Source organism: Sus scrofa, chromosome 6 (assembly GCF_054392235.1).
Source record: "Sus scrofa isolate SSC_HxYL_T2T_F1_AM1 chromosome 6, Sscrofa_HxYL_maternal_Yorkshire_Landrace_v2.0, whole genome shotgun sequence".
Classification (NCBI taxonomy): Eukaryota; Metazoa; Chordata; class Mammalia; order Artiodactyla; family Suidae; genus Sus; species Sus scrofa.
The window spans coordinates 16040350-16055265 of record NC_139388.1 but is presented as its reverse complement, the minus strand read 5'-3'; the positions used below and the strand labels follow the sequence as shown (position 1 = coordinate 16055265).

General features: G+C 36.8%; 1 protein-coding gene across 1 annotated transcript in view; it reads left to right on the top strand.

Moving 5' to 3' along the window:
* The window catches only part of PMFBP1 (polyamine modulated factor 1 binding protein 1), a 509524-nt gene that overhangs the window by 209676 nt on the left and 284932 nt on the right, over positions 1-14916 (top strand). The window contains exons 5-8 of the mRNA XM_084959706.1: positions 29-185; positions 1292-1359; positions 2486-3475; positions 4813-4977. The gene's annotated coding sequence lies outside the window, so the exon portion shown is untranslated. The remainder of the gene's footprint in view (positions 1-28; positions 186-1291; positions 1360-2485; positions 3476-4812; positions 4978-14916) is intronic.

The following is a 14916-nucleotide window of genomic DNA, read 5'->3' as shown; positions in this document are numbered from 1 at the left end:
ACTCACTGTATTCCTTCTCTCCCCACAGATTCCCCCCAGTACACACATATTCCCTAACCACCACCTTTCTTTCCTGTCGGGTGCAGAAGGAAAAGATCAGAGCTACAGAATAATTGACTAATCGCTTCAAAAGTGACAACATCCCTCTTCAAAAAGAAAGGACAAAAACAAACACATACAAAAAGGTGACTGCTCATTAATGAAGGGATAAATTACCGATGATTTCTTCATTCTCTTTAGTTCACTACCCCCCAAAAGAAACAACTATAATCCACATTTTAATATTTCTTGTCTTCGTTTTCTTTTGTTTTAATATGATGTTCTTTATTATTATTTTTTTAAGTGTTGGTATTCGTAGAAGCCTCTGCCACTGCATTCCCCAAAGAGCTACTAGTTTCAACCCACTGGAGTTTATATTCCTTTAATTGTCTAGTGCAGGAACATTTCTGCTGTTTTTAAAAATATACCGCTCTGCAGGAATTAGAAGAATCCAAGGTTGTATCCAACTTCAAAGGTTTCCAAGTCATAATGATTTTAGCAAAGGTAGAAGACAGATCATGGAACACGTCCCCGTTTGAAGATAAGCATCATAGGGACCTTTTTTTCTTCCCTCTCTCCCCAACTTTGTACTTCTCCTGGCTCTGAATGCCCCTCGCTAACACGGTTTAATGATATGCAAATGAAATATGCATAAAACCATTCTACTGTATGATGATTAAACACTGGAGACATTAACAGCGGAGGCTTCAATCTTTGTAATAATCCTTCCCGACCATCCACTTTGATTGCGGAGTTATGGAAACCCATAGCAGTTGGCAGAGAGTGAAAGAGAGAGAAGGAAGGAAAGACGCAGGGACACATCACCCATCTCGGTGCTTCTCCCACTCCAGGAAAGGTTCCCCCCCTTTGTACTGCGTTCCTATTGCTGTCTTTTGTAATCCATCCATGCAGTCGCACCAGAGCGATAAACGGAAAAAACCTCTTTTCTCTTAATGTTTCAAAGCTCATTAGCCAAACGATTATTCCTCATTAACAGCGAAAGCTCATTCATTAAAAGGAAGAATATGCCCAAAAGATGCCAGCGCGGTTAATCCTGAGTCCCGTACTGGGCTGTAAATCCCATACTACTTGTATATTCCATGCGAAAGGGACACGCGCCAATCCACATTTTAAAAAAGAAAGAAAAAAACAGTTTGTGTGTTTTGTAAAATCCACAAGAGCAGCAATTAATATTCCCATTGAATGACTTTATTATTATTATTTTTTTTTTGTCTCTCCCTTTTGTTTCCAGCGCCTGCCCCTGGCTCAGCGCCCGGTGCCAACAGAACACCTTTCAGGATCCACAGCAACGCAGACAACGTAAGTACCAGCCGTTTCCTGAAACCCCCTTTCAGATTAAAAAAAAAAAAAAAAAAAAAAAAAAAAAAAAAAACCACCTAAAGCATAGAAACAAGTCTCTTTGCCCTTCTTCTCCCCTGCATTATGCCACCAGGGTTTCCTAAGTAGCACCTTCCAAATCCCTCTGCCTTCAAGTTTGTGCATGTCTGTGGCATCCCTCCTCCTCCTTCACTCCCATAGTAGATCTTGTAAAAGGGCTTCAGATCGGCCCCATTCATCTCCCTGGTGATAGCAGTGAATGTAGATAAATCTCTGACTGCCTGCTTGCTGCTGGAGTATGATTTTTATTTTGTCTTCTGTGTATACCTGGGTCAAAAAGTGGGATGTATGCACACACATACATGCACATACACACACCACCTTCTCTCTCCTCTGTCTTCCTCTCCTTTTTCTCACACATGCATATATCCCACATACGTGTGTATATGCATAAACATATACACCTATATACATACCCATACCTACAACACACAAATACACACATATCTAAATGTTTGATTTCCCTGAAAATATGTGTATTTATATACACAGACAGCCTTACACGTGTCTATATGCAATCAATAACTGCCTATCTTTTAATTTATACCCATCTATATCTCCATTTGAATATTCCCTCTCCTCCCAGCAGAAGCTGCATGCAGTTGCAATCCAGGATTGTAGAAGCCGTATTCTTTCCTTATGATTTCTGTTTGTAGACCTTTCTGCTCCCTTCTCTGCCTTCTTCCAAGCTGTAGAATTGGCATTTTTCCCTGAGGTTTTCCGAATGGCAAGTGGCACCGGCTGTGGCATGCATTCATGCCTCTTCCTATGGCATTTCTCTTCCGATGTCTGCTTTTTCTCTTTGTTTGTTGTTGACTATGCTGAATGGTGTTTTTTTTAAGTTAATTATAAACGAAGTTGAATAGCAAACAAGCCAACAGCTTGCCCCCCCCCAAAAAAAAAGCCCCACAGAAGCGCCTTCTGCTGCAACAGATGCCCAAATCACCCCTGGCATGGACAAATGGGCACACAGTTTTTGTAGTTGTTAATTTTTTGTTTGTTGCTGTATTTGTTGTTTGTTTTCTTTGTTTCTTTTTGATTTTTCAAGGAGTCCAGGATCCCGGCCTCTGCTTGGAACAGAACAGTGTCATGGCGGAGACGACGGCCTTTGTCTTGCTGGGTGTGAAAGCATCCGCTGTGCTGGCTCCATTGCGGCAGAATCAAGTTTAAAGGAAAAAAGTGATTAAAGTCAGCTTTGTGCCTCTTTGGTGTGGAAGACCCCCAAACCCCAAGTAGCCGAGCTCCTGGGTCCGAGGAAGGGCTCATAGTTAGAGCAGCCTAGGCTGTAATCCTGGCACTTGCGCCTTCGGTTGCAGCTTGCTGTTCGCTCCTGGGGGTCTGGATAATCTCCCTTGGCTTTACCGTACTGTCTGGCCCGCATACAGGGCCCGCGTAACATATACCCGCTGCTGCTATCACACGAAACTGTGGCGTTGCCCCTGAATGGATGGCACAGTGCCAACTCTTCTGCCATCCGCCCTTGCAGCTTTTTTCTTTCCCCCCTCCCTCCCCTTCTTCTCCTCCTCCTCCCGTCGACTTGACGTTAATTAACACACGGGTTAATTGATTTTAAAAGCCGAAGAATTACAGTTAACTTTTCCCACAGGGTACAGACGCCAGCCGCTTGGCACACTCTGCCTTTCGCACTGGTGCAGGGGGGCAGGGAAAGCCCGCAGCAAAACTAGCAACTGCTGAGGAACGTTGCCTGCTTATTGGAGTAGAGCCGATAGAAGTCGACGTAGTACTGCCTCATCCTTACAGTAGATATAGCCATTTTATGTTTTGTTAAATAATCAAAGCACAGCCCCGTCTTCCTCTCCATTCATCTTTAAAAATAGGAAAACCTTTCAGAAGTTCTTATGGGGGTAAAAAAATCTCTCCCCCCGACCATTCATCGCATTCTCAATATGGTTTTTTTCTAGTAATAAGAAAATACCTGATGCTTTTTTTTTTTTTTTTTTTTTTAGGTTATGAAGAAGAAGGTTACCACTTTCCTAAATATCACGGGCAAAGGAGTTTTTATTTTTTTAAGGAAAAAGTTCCGTAAAGTTCCTTTCTCTATATCATTGTTATGTTTTGTTGCTAGTCCTCTTGATTCAGATGAGTTATTTCTAGTGAAAAATTTCTAAGAAAGTAGATACATTGTAATTAAAAACAAAATTCATACGAAAGCTCTTTGCTTTTTTGTTTCTATGTGTAGATTTTTGCTTTCTGTCCCCTTCACCCCAATCCCCTGTAGAAAATGAAAACAATTGATATTGTATTTGGGAAGGAGACAGGCAAAGCTAGAAACTTGATGCTTTCACCTTTTCATGCTTTCATTTTATTTCATTTTGTTTTTTAAAAGCATGCAGCAAGTGAAGCGACAAGAGGAATCCATTATGCAAATCGTGTCACTTTGCATAATGTCTCATGACTGGAATATGCAAATGAGCTGTATAATTTATGAGTGCCAGTGTCTGTCTAAAAGTGTTTCACACAATTTACAAAGTGAGCCTGAGAGACATGGGGAAGGCAGCTCTTCCAACTCCATTGCCAAGAAAGCTATATATTTTCCTACAAGTGTTCTCTAGTAATATTAAGTGCTACTTAAAAGAAATTAAGGATGCAAATGTTTATGAAAGATGAATATTTTCCTTTCACTGCCTTCACCCAAATTCTTTGCCTAAAAGTTAGTAAGAAACTATGAGACTCTAAAGCATTAATTTTTAGATTCAACTTGGAAAAGAAAAATTATTTGAGACAAACTTGATATTTGTATATGGATTCCTTTTTTTTTTCTCTTTAGGGCCACACCTGAGCCGTATGGAAGTTCCCTGGTAGGGGTCAAATTGCAGCTTGTTGCTGGCCTACACCACAGCTCACAGCAGAGCCGTATCCTTAACCCACTGAGTGAGGCCAGGGATCCAACCCACATCCTCATGGATACTAGCTGTATTCATTACCACTGACCCACAACGGGAACTCCAGGTTTCCTTTTTACAACAAAGATTGACTTAGAGAAACAGACAGTTTATCCATTTGTCTGGATCTATGAGGGTAGAAAAATGGGATTTCACATTTTGGTTGGTTTTGTATGTGCCCTGCTGTGTAGAGCATTATATAAATTATAGTCTCTTAAATGTATTAGAAATGTAATACAGAAGATTGATGCATTCATTATTCTCCTGAAGGTATAATTCTACTTTCAGGAATATCTTCAAAATAGAAATTCCATTTAATAAAAACCACTTTTAGTTAAGTCAGCTCACTTGGCCACTCCATGCCTCATTTTGGTAAATTTTTTGAGATGATTCTCTACCTTTTGAGAAGTCATAACATCTTTGATAGTCTGACCTAATTTGGCCTTATATTTTTCATTTTAATCATAATAAGTTCTGTGAAACAGAAGTACAGGGTGCCATGAAAATGTATACCAGGAGGACCCGAACATACTGAGTAAATCCTGAAGCAAGAAAAGATCATTGTTGCTTGGAAGAACTAAGATAAAACAAGTGTGGCTGGAGCATAGATAATGAGTCAGTAAAAACAGATCAGAAGGTAAGCAAGTGAAGAGGTAACTTATTCATTATTTGCATCTATTTGCCAGTGCTTGGTCTCTTATGTCATTATTAATTCATGTACATGTATATCATCAAGTTCATGTTGAAAACTATTTATTATTTTATAATACTTTTTATAAAATAATTTTTTATTTTTCAAAATCAGCTTATGCATTGAACCATCAGATTTCTGAACCAACCTTGTGTGACATATGTCTCCTTTTTGTGAAGTTTTATTTTCAAAAAGTTAATAGCTATTTAAGAAAATAAAATCACTTCAACAAGAGCAATATACAATTTTTTGTGTGTACACTTGGAACATTGACAAAGATAGGCCATCTTCTGTTTCATTTCTTAAAAAATTAAAATTATTGAAGTCACGTAAGATATACTTTCTGACCACACACACACACACACACACACACACACACAGAACTAAAAATCAATAACATAAAGATGTCCGGAGAAACCAAAATTTTTTTGAAATAATACATATTTCCAAATAATGCATGAGTCACAGAGGAAATCAGGAAAATTCTGAGGTGAATGACAATGAAAACACATTACGAAATCTGTAAGATGCAGCTAAAGAAGTGCTTACAAAGGAATAAGCTTTAATACCTTATTTCAGATACCAGAAAAGTTTGGAATCAATAATCTAGGTGTCTTAAGGAAACAAATTACAAAATAAGAAGGAAAGAAATAATAAAGATAAGAACATAAACCAATGAAATGGAAAACAATAGGGAAAATCAATATACCCAAAAGCTGGTTCTTGGCAAAGAATACAAAAATTGTTTAAGTCCAGCCAGACTGAGCAAGAAAAAAAGTGAGAAGATAAGTTATCAAGAGCAAGAATATGGCTTAGCAGAAACAAACCCGACTAGTATCCATGAGGATACAGGTTCAATCCCTGGAGTTGTTTGGGTTAACGATCTGGCATTGCTATGAGCTGTGGTGTAGGCTGCAGGTGTGGCTTGGATTCTGCATTCCTGTGGCTGTGCTGTGGCCAGCAGCTATAGCTCTGATTTGATCTCAAGCCTGGGAACTTTCATATGCCACACCTGCAGCCCTAAAAAAAAAAAAAGAAAAAAAAAAGACAAAGAATGGAAGAGAGGGTGTCACTAGAGATCTGACAGTAAATTGATAATATGGGATAAGTAATTTAAACTTTATAAATAAATTTAATAACCTGACTGAAATGGAAAAATTCCTTGAAATACAAACTACCAGAATTCAGGAAGAAACAACCTTAATGTTGGAGGAACATTCAAAGAAGAAATCCTGTCACTCCAAACAATCTCTTTTAGAAAACAGAAATGAAGGGAGCCCTTCCTAACTCATTTTATGAGGTCAGCACTACACTGATGCCAAAACCAGACAAATAGAATATAAGAGCAGAGAATTATAGACCAATAATTCTCATAAACATAAGAAAAGAAATCTTTAACAAAACATTAGCAAACTGAGTTGAATAATATGTGAAAAGAATGCATGCCCAAGTCAGGTTTATTCCCAAAATAAAAGGTTGGTTCAACATTCTACAATCATTTTGATTTACCATATCATCATATTTTTTAAATAATAAATTTAATGGATGTAGAAAAAATGAGCCACAGTAATCAAAACAATGTGATAATTACATAAGGATAGACTTAAATATTAGTGGAACAGAATAGAGAGCCAAGAAATAGGCACACAACTTTTTGATAAAAAGTCAAAGATAATCCAGTGGAGAAAGAAGTCTTTTCAGTACTTGACACTGGAACCAAATAAATGAATACCTTAACCCATATTTATCTATATATAATTATTGATTGATTTGCTTTAACAGCCACATGTACAGCTTATGGAAGTTTCTAGGCTGGGGGTAAGTTGGAGCTGTAGCTGCCAGCCTATGCCACCGCCTTGGCTATGAAGGATCCGAGCCACATCTGAAACCTGCACCACAGCTTGCAACAATACCAAATCTTCACCCCACTGAGCAATGCCAGGAATTGAACCTGCATCCTCATGGATACTAGTTGGGTTCTTCACCCACTGAGCCACAATGGGAACTCCTATAATTGTTAATTTTTTTTAAAAAATTATTTTTTATTAAAGTATAGTTGATTTACAGTGTTTCTTCACTTTCTTTTGTGCAGCAAAGTGACTCAGTCACCCACGGTTCCCTGTGCTATACGGTAGAAACCCATTGCCCATTCAGATGTTACTGTTTGCATCAACCAACCCAAACTCCCCATCCATACCCCTCCCTACCCCCTTCTCCACCCCCACCCCCACTCCATGGCAACCAAAAGTCTGCTCTCCATATACATGATTTATTTCTTTTTTGTAGATGGAATCATCTCTGCCATATTTTAGATTCCACATATAAGTGATACCATGTGGTATTTGACTTTCTGTTTCTGAGTTACTTCACTTGGTATGTTAATCTCTAGTTCCATCCATGTTGCTTTGAATGGCATTGTTTTGTCCTTTTCTTTGGTTGAGCAGTATTCCACTGTGAATACCTACCACATCTTAATCCATTCATCTGTCGATGGACATTTAGGTTGTTTCCATGTCTTGGCTGTTGTGAATAGTGTTGTGATGAACAAAGGGGTGCATGTATCTTTTTGAATGAAAGTTTTGTCCAGATATATGCCCAGGAGTAGTCGGGATTGCTGGATCATATGGTAGTTCTATATTTAATTTTCTGAGGTACCTCCAAACTGTTTTCCATAGTGGTTATACCAATTTACATTCCCAGCAACAGTGAAGGAGGGTACCCTTTTCTCCATACCCTCTCCAGCATTTGTTATTTGTTGACTTGTTAATGTTAGCCATTCTGACCAGTGTAAGGTGATACCTCATTGTTTCTTGTTTTTATTTGGGGGGGAGGTGTGTTTGTTTTTTTTTTTTTTTTTTACATTTCACTTATAATTAGTGTTGAGCATTTTTTCATGTGCTTCTTGACCATCCATATGTCTTCTTTGGAGAAATGTCTATTTAGGTCTTCTCCCTATTTTTCAATTTGGTTGTTTGACTTTTTTGTTGTTGAGTTGTATAAGTTGTTTATATATTTTGGAAATTAGGCCCGTGTCTGTTGCATCATTTGCAAAGATTTTTTTCCTATTCTGTGGGTTGTCTTTTGTTTTTATTTTCATGGTTTCCTTTGATGTGCAAAAGCTTTTGAGTTAAATTAGGTCCCATTGGTTTCTTTTCGTTTTTATTGACCTTATTCTAGGAGGTGGATCAAACAAGATGTTGCTGTAATTTATATTAAAGAGCATTCTGCCTATGTTTTCTTATAGGAGTTTTATAGTATCTGGCCTTATATTTAGGTCTTTAATCCATATTTAGTTTATTTTTGTGTAGGGTGTTAGAGAGTGTTCTAATTTCATTCTTTTACACATAGCTTTCCAGTTTTCCCAGCACCAGTTATTGAAGAGACTTTCTTCCATTGCCTGTTCTTGCCTCCTTTGCCATAGATTATAATTGTTCATTTTAATTTATTATTATAAGAAAATAATAACCTAGCACTGTGAAAGTTCTTGAAGAAAATATAAAATAAAACCTTTATGACCTTGGGCTAGGCAAAAGAAACATGAACCATAAATGAAATTGATGAGTTAGAATTTTGAAAATTTGAAAACTTTTTGGAATGACAGTGTTGAATAAGGGAAAAAATATTCTACAGTCTGGGACAAAAATATTTACCACTCATAATGAGATAAATTAATCTAAATAAAGTCAAAAATGACATGGAATTAGTAGAACAACACATTAAAACACCCATTAAAGGAGTTCCTTCTGTGAAGCAGTGGGTTAAATATCCAGCCTTGCCTCTGCAGTGGCATGGGTGGCTGCTGAGGCAAGGGCTAGATCTCCAGCCTGGTGCAGTGGGTTAAGGAGTTAACATTGCTGCAGCTGTGGTATAGATAGCCACAGCTTGTATTCGATCCCTGGCCCAGGAATTTCCATATGCTGCAGGCACAGCCAACCCCCCGCCTCCCAAGAAAAAAGCAGCCATTACAACTGATTTCAATATATTCGAGAATGGAGAAGAAATCGGAACATATTAGCTGGGGATATGAAAGAGAAAATAAGGAATATTCCAATTGACCTTATAGAGAGACTAAAACAACTATGTCTGAGATGAAGAATGATGTCAGGAAGAGATTGATTAGGTTTTTCAGAAAAAAAGACTAGTCAATGTCAAGACATAGAAGTAGAAATTATCCAAAAGACAAAGAAAGTAATACAAAATAATGGACAGAGCAACTGCCAGTGGTGAGACAGTTACATGTGGCCTAATATATGTGTAATTGAAGTTCTTGAAGGACAGATAGATGGGGGAGAAAAACATATTCAAAGAAGTAGTTGAAAATTTTCCAATTCTGGTGAAAACAGTGAGCCCGCAGCTCCAACAATATCAGTGAACTCCAGGGACAAGAAACATGAAGAAAACTACACTAAGGCATGTCATAATCATGTCACTTAAAGTTATTAAAATGACAGCAGATTTTAAACAAAAAGAAATCTTTCAGAAAGGAAGAAAGTATTTGCAAACAATGCCACTCACAAGGGCTTAATTTCCAAAATAAAAAATCAGCTTATACAACTCAACAACAGCAACAAAATACAAACAAACAAAAAAATGGGCAGAAAACCTAAATAGACCTTTCTCCCAAGAAGAAATACAGATGACCAGCAGGAGCATGAAAAGAGAGTCAGCATCACTAAATATTAGAGAAATGCAAATCAAAAGCAAACAGGTATCACTTCACACCATTTAGAATGGCCAACATTTAAAGGTCTGCAAATAAGCTCTGGAGTGACTGTGGAGAAAAGGGAAACCCTCCTACACTGTTGGTGGGAATGTAAATACAACCATTATGGAAAACAGTATGGGAACTCCTCACAAAACTAAATATAGAACTATCATTTGATCCAGCAATCTCACTCCTGGTCATCTTTCTGGACAAAAGTATAATTCAAAAAATACATGCACCCCTGTGTTCATTGGAGCACATTCGCAATGGCCAGGACATGAAAACAATCTAAACGTCCATCAACAGATGAGTGGATTAAGATGTTATATATACATATATATATAGAGAGAGAGAGAGAGAGCACGCAACTGCCAGTTGTGAGACAGTTGCATGTGGCCTAATATATGTGTAATTGAAGTTCTCGAAGGACAGATAGAAGGGGGAGAAAAAACACACACACAAAGAAAGACTGCTCAGCCGAAAAAAGAATGAAATATCATTTGCAGCAACATGGTTGCAACTAGAGATTCTCATACTAAGTAAGAAAGAGAAAATACCATAGGATATCATTTATATGTGGAATCTAAAGTGTGGCACAAATGAAGCTAGCTACAAAGTGGAAACAGACTCACATAGAGAACAAAGGGAAGTGGGGAGGAAGTGACAAAGGGAAGTGGGGAGGAAGTGAGGTGGACTGAGAGTTTGGGGTTAGTTGATGCAAACTATTACATTTAGAATGGATAAACGATGATGTCTTACTGTATAGCACAGGGAACTATGTCCAGTCTCTTGGGATAGATCATTATGGAAGATAATTTAAGAAAAGGAATATGTACACCTATATGGCTGGGTCACTTGGCTGTAACAGCAGAAATTGGCACAACATTGTAAAGCAACTATACCTTAATAGAATAAAGGGAAAAATGACAGATTCTTGTTGGAATTAATGCAAGTCAGAAGATACTGGAAATAAATCTTTAAAGTATTGAAAGGAAAAAAAGTTAAACAGCACAAAAGCTACTGAAGAAAATATAAAAATGAAAGAATTACATATATACAATGGAGTATTACTCAGCCCCATAAAAGAGTGAAATAATGCCATCTACAACAACATGGATCGACCTCAGATTATCACACTGATTGAAGTAAGAGAAAGATAAATATCATATGATATGATTATGTGGAATCAAAAAATGATGCAAAGGAACTTATTTATAAAATGGAAACAGACTCACAGACTTCAGAACACACAGTTACCAAAGGGGAAAGGTAGAGGAGGAGGAATAAATTAGGAGTTTGGGATCATCTATTTTGTATAAATTTTATATAAATTAGGAGTTTGGAATTATCTATTTTATAGACACACTACTGTATATAAAATAGATAATCAACAAGGACCTCCTGTTTAGCACAGGGAACTTCGTATTCTGTAATAACCTATATGGGAAAAGAATCTGAAAAAGGATATATATATGTATACATATAATAGAACCACTTTGCTGTACACCTGTAACTAAACAACATTGTAAATCAACTATATTCCAAGTGCAAAATAAAAATCTTAATTAAAAAAAAGTTTTTATATGTAAAGTAGCTTAATATTACCTGAAAGTAGACTGTAAGTTGAAAGCTGTATACTATATAAAGCCTTAAAAAGACTCATTAGCATTATTTTTAACAAGGCAACAAAGGAGAGACAATTGAATTACCAAAAATGCTTGATTAATCTAAAATATATGAATTATGAAGATAATACATATCATCTTTAATAATCACATTAACTGTTAATGGCCTAAATACCCTAATTAAAGAGCGGAGATTGTCAAATTGTTTAGAAAACATCAAGACCCAAGTATATGCTGCCTACAACAAAATCATTTTAAAGTTACATGTAACTAGTTAAAAAATTAAAGAATGGGAATAAATATACCATGTTTATGCTAATTAAATGAAAGTTGGGGTTGATGTATTGATAATAAGGTAGTACATTTCAGAACACACAGAACCAGATCCCAAAATAATGAAAGCCATTACTGTATTCTTTTGCTGTCTGTGGTAAGTGTACCCCAGCTTCTCTTTCCATTGATGGATTCTGCATCTAAGAACTTTGTATGATCTGGAAATTGAGCAAGGGATTATGATGTTCCATTGAAATGTTGAACTTCAACATTCTGTTCATCCAGTCTTGATCTCTTGAATATATTATATATAAAAAACACTTTACTGGTCACCCATCTGTTTTGCCTCTAGCAACATCAAGTTCCATGAGTTATCTCCATAAATCCCTGTGGGTCTGGCACCCCACGGTTGCATTAGAAACTTTTTTCATGTTGAGTTGTATGGGCTGTTTATATATTTTGAATATTAACCCCTTATTGGTCATTTGCAAATAATTTCTCTCATTGAGTAAATTGCCTTTTTGTTTTGCCCATGGCTTCCTTTGCTGTGCAAAAGCTTTTGTTTAATTAAGTCTCATTTGTTTATTTTTGCTGTTATTTCTTTTACCTTAGACTGACCCCCAAAAAATTTTGCTATGATTTATGTAAAGGAGTATTCTGTTTATGTCCTCTTCTAGGAGCTTTATGGTTTCATGTATTACATTACAGTCTTTAATCCATTTTGATTTTTTAAATATGGTATGAGGAAATGTTTTAACCTTGTTGTTTTACAGGTAGCTATCCAGGTTTACCAGCACCACTTATGGAAGAGACTTTTCTCCAATTTATAGTCTTGCCTCTTTGTCATAGATTAATTGACCAGATGTGTGTGGGTTTATTTCTGGGCTCTCTACTCTGTCACATTGGATTTTGTCTGGTTTTGTGCCAGTACCATCCTGTTTTGATTACTGAAGTTTTGTAGTAGTTTGAAGTCAGAGAGCATGATACCTCCAGCTTTGTTCTTTTTATTTATAAGATAACTTTGGCAATTGAAGATCTTTTGTGGTTCCATATGAATGTTAAGATTTTTTCTAATTCTATGAATTACATCATAGTTATTTTGATAGTAATCATATTAAATCTGTAGATTGCTTTGGTTAGTATGGCCATTTTAACAATACTAATTCTTCCAATCCAAAAGCATGAGATAGCTTTCCATTTCTTTGTTGCATTGTCATTTTCCTTCATTAATGCTATAGTTTTCAGCATATAGGTCTTTGACCTCCTTGATGAAGTTTATTCCTAATATTTTATTCCTTTTGATATTTTAAATGGGACTTTTTTACTTTCTCTTTCTGATAGTTCATTATTAGTATGCAGAAAGCAACAGATTCCTGCATATTAATCTTATATCCTTCAACTTTGCTGAATTAATTTATTAATTCTAATACTTTTGGGGTTGAGACTTTAGTATTTTGTATGTAAAGTATCATGTCATCTGCAGATAGTGAGGGTTTTAGTTCTTCTCTTTCAGTTTGGATGTCTTTTATTTCTTTTTCTTGTCTGATTCCTGTGGCTAGGAATACTATGTTAAATAGAAGCGGCCAGAATGGGCATGCTTTTCTTTTTCCTGAATTCAGACGAAATGCTTTCTGCCTTTCACCATTGACTATGACATTAGCTGTGGGCTTGTCATAAATAGCTTTTTTTGTGTTATGTCCCCTTTATACCCACTTTGATGAGAATTTTTATCATGAATGGATGTTGGATTTTGTTACATTTTGGGGGGCATCTTTTGAGGTGATTATGTCATTTTTATCTTTATTTTAGTTAATGTGGTCTATCACATTGATTGTGAATATTTGAACAATTTGGGGGTCTCTGGAATAAATTCAACTTAATCATGGTGTATGGTCCTTTTTATATATTGTCAGATTTGGTTTGCAAATAGTTTTTGAGTATTTTGCATGTATTGTCATAAAGGATACTGGCCTTCACAAAAAAAATTTTTTTTTTTTTTGGTAGTGCCTTTGGTTTTGGTATCAGTATAACAGGGCCATTGTAGATTGAATTTGGAAGTGTTCCATCTCCTTCAATTTTTTGAAATAGTTTGAGAAGGATATGTTCCTTATACATTTGGTAGAAGCTGATCATGCTGGACTTTTGTTTGTTGGGAGTTGTGTTTGTTTGTTTTGTCTTTTGAGGGCCTCACCCATGGCATATGGAGGTTCCCAAGGTAGGGGTCTAATTGGAGCTGTTGCTGCCGGCCTATGCCAGAGCCACATTAACACCAGATCAGAGCCACATCTGCGAACTACAGCACAGCTCACAGCAACACTGGATCCTTAACCCACTGAGCGAGGACAGGGGTCGAACCCACAACCTCGTGGTTCCTAGTTGGATTCATTTCCGCTGCTCCACAACGGGAACTCCTGGTGGGAGTTTTTTTAAGTTACAAATTTAATTTTACTTCTAGTGACCAGTCCATTAACATTGTATGTTTCTTGATTCAATCTTGGCAGGTTGTATGTTTCTGGAAATGTGTCCATTTCTATGAGATTGTCAGTCGGTTGGCATATAATTTTAATATTCTCATGAATTTTTTTTGTATCCCTGTGGTATCAGTTATTTCTTTTTCATTTCTTACTTTGTTTGAATCTTCTGTCTTTTCTTCTTGGTGAGCCTAGCTAGAGGTTTGTCCATTTTGTTTATCTTTCACAAAAAAAAAAAAAAAAAAAAGGAGTTCCCATCTTGGCTTAGTGGTTAATGAATCCAACTAGGAACCATGAGGTTGTGGGTTTGATCCCTGGCCTTGCTCAGTGGGTTGAGGATCCGGTGTGGCCATGAGCTGTGGTGTAGATCACAGATGCAGCTCAGGTCCTGCCTTGCTGTGTCTCTGATGTAGGCCGGCAGCTACAGCTCCAATTTGACCCCTAGCCTGGGAACCTCCATATGCTGCAGGTGCGGCCCTGAAAAGACAAAAAAAAAAAAAAAAAAAAAAAGGCTCTAGGTTTCATTGATCTTTTCTATTATTTTTATCTTTATTTTTTTCATTTCTTCTCAAATATTTATTTTTTCCTTCTGCTGACTTGTGCTTTTCTAATAGTTTAAGTACTGGGTTAGGTTGTTTATTTCAGATTTGTCTTATTTCTTGAGGAAGGCCTGTATCACTGTTAACTTCCCTCTCAAAACTACTTTTGCTACGTTCCATAGATTTTTGGAGTGTTGTGTTTCCTTTTTCATTTGTCTCAAATTATTTTCTGATTTCCTCTCTGATTTCTTCTTGACCCATTGTTTTTTTAG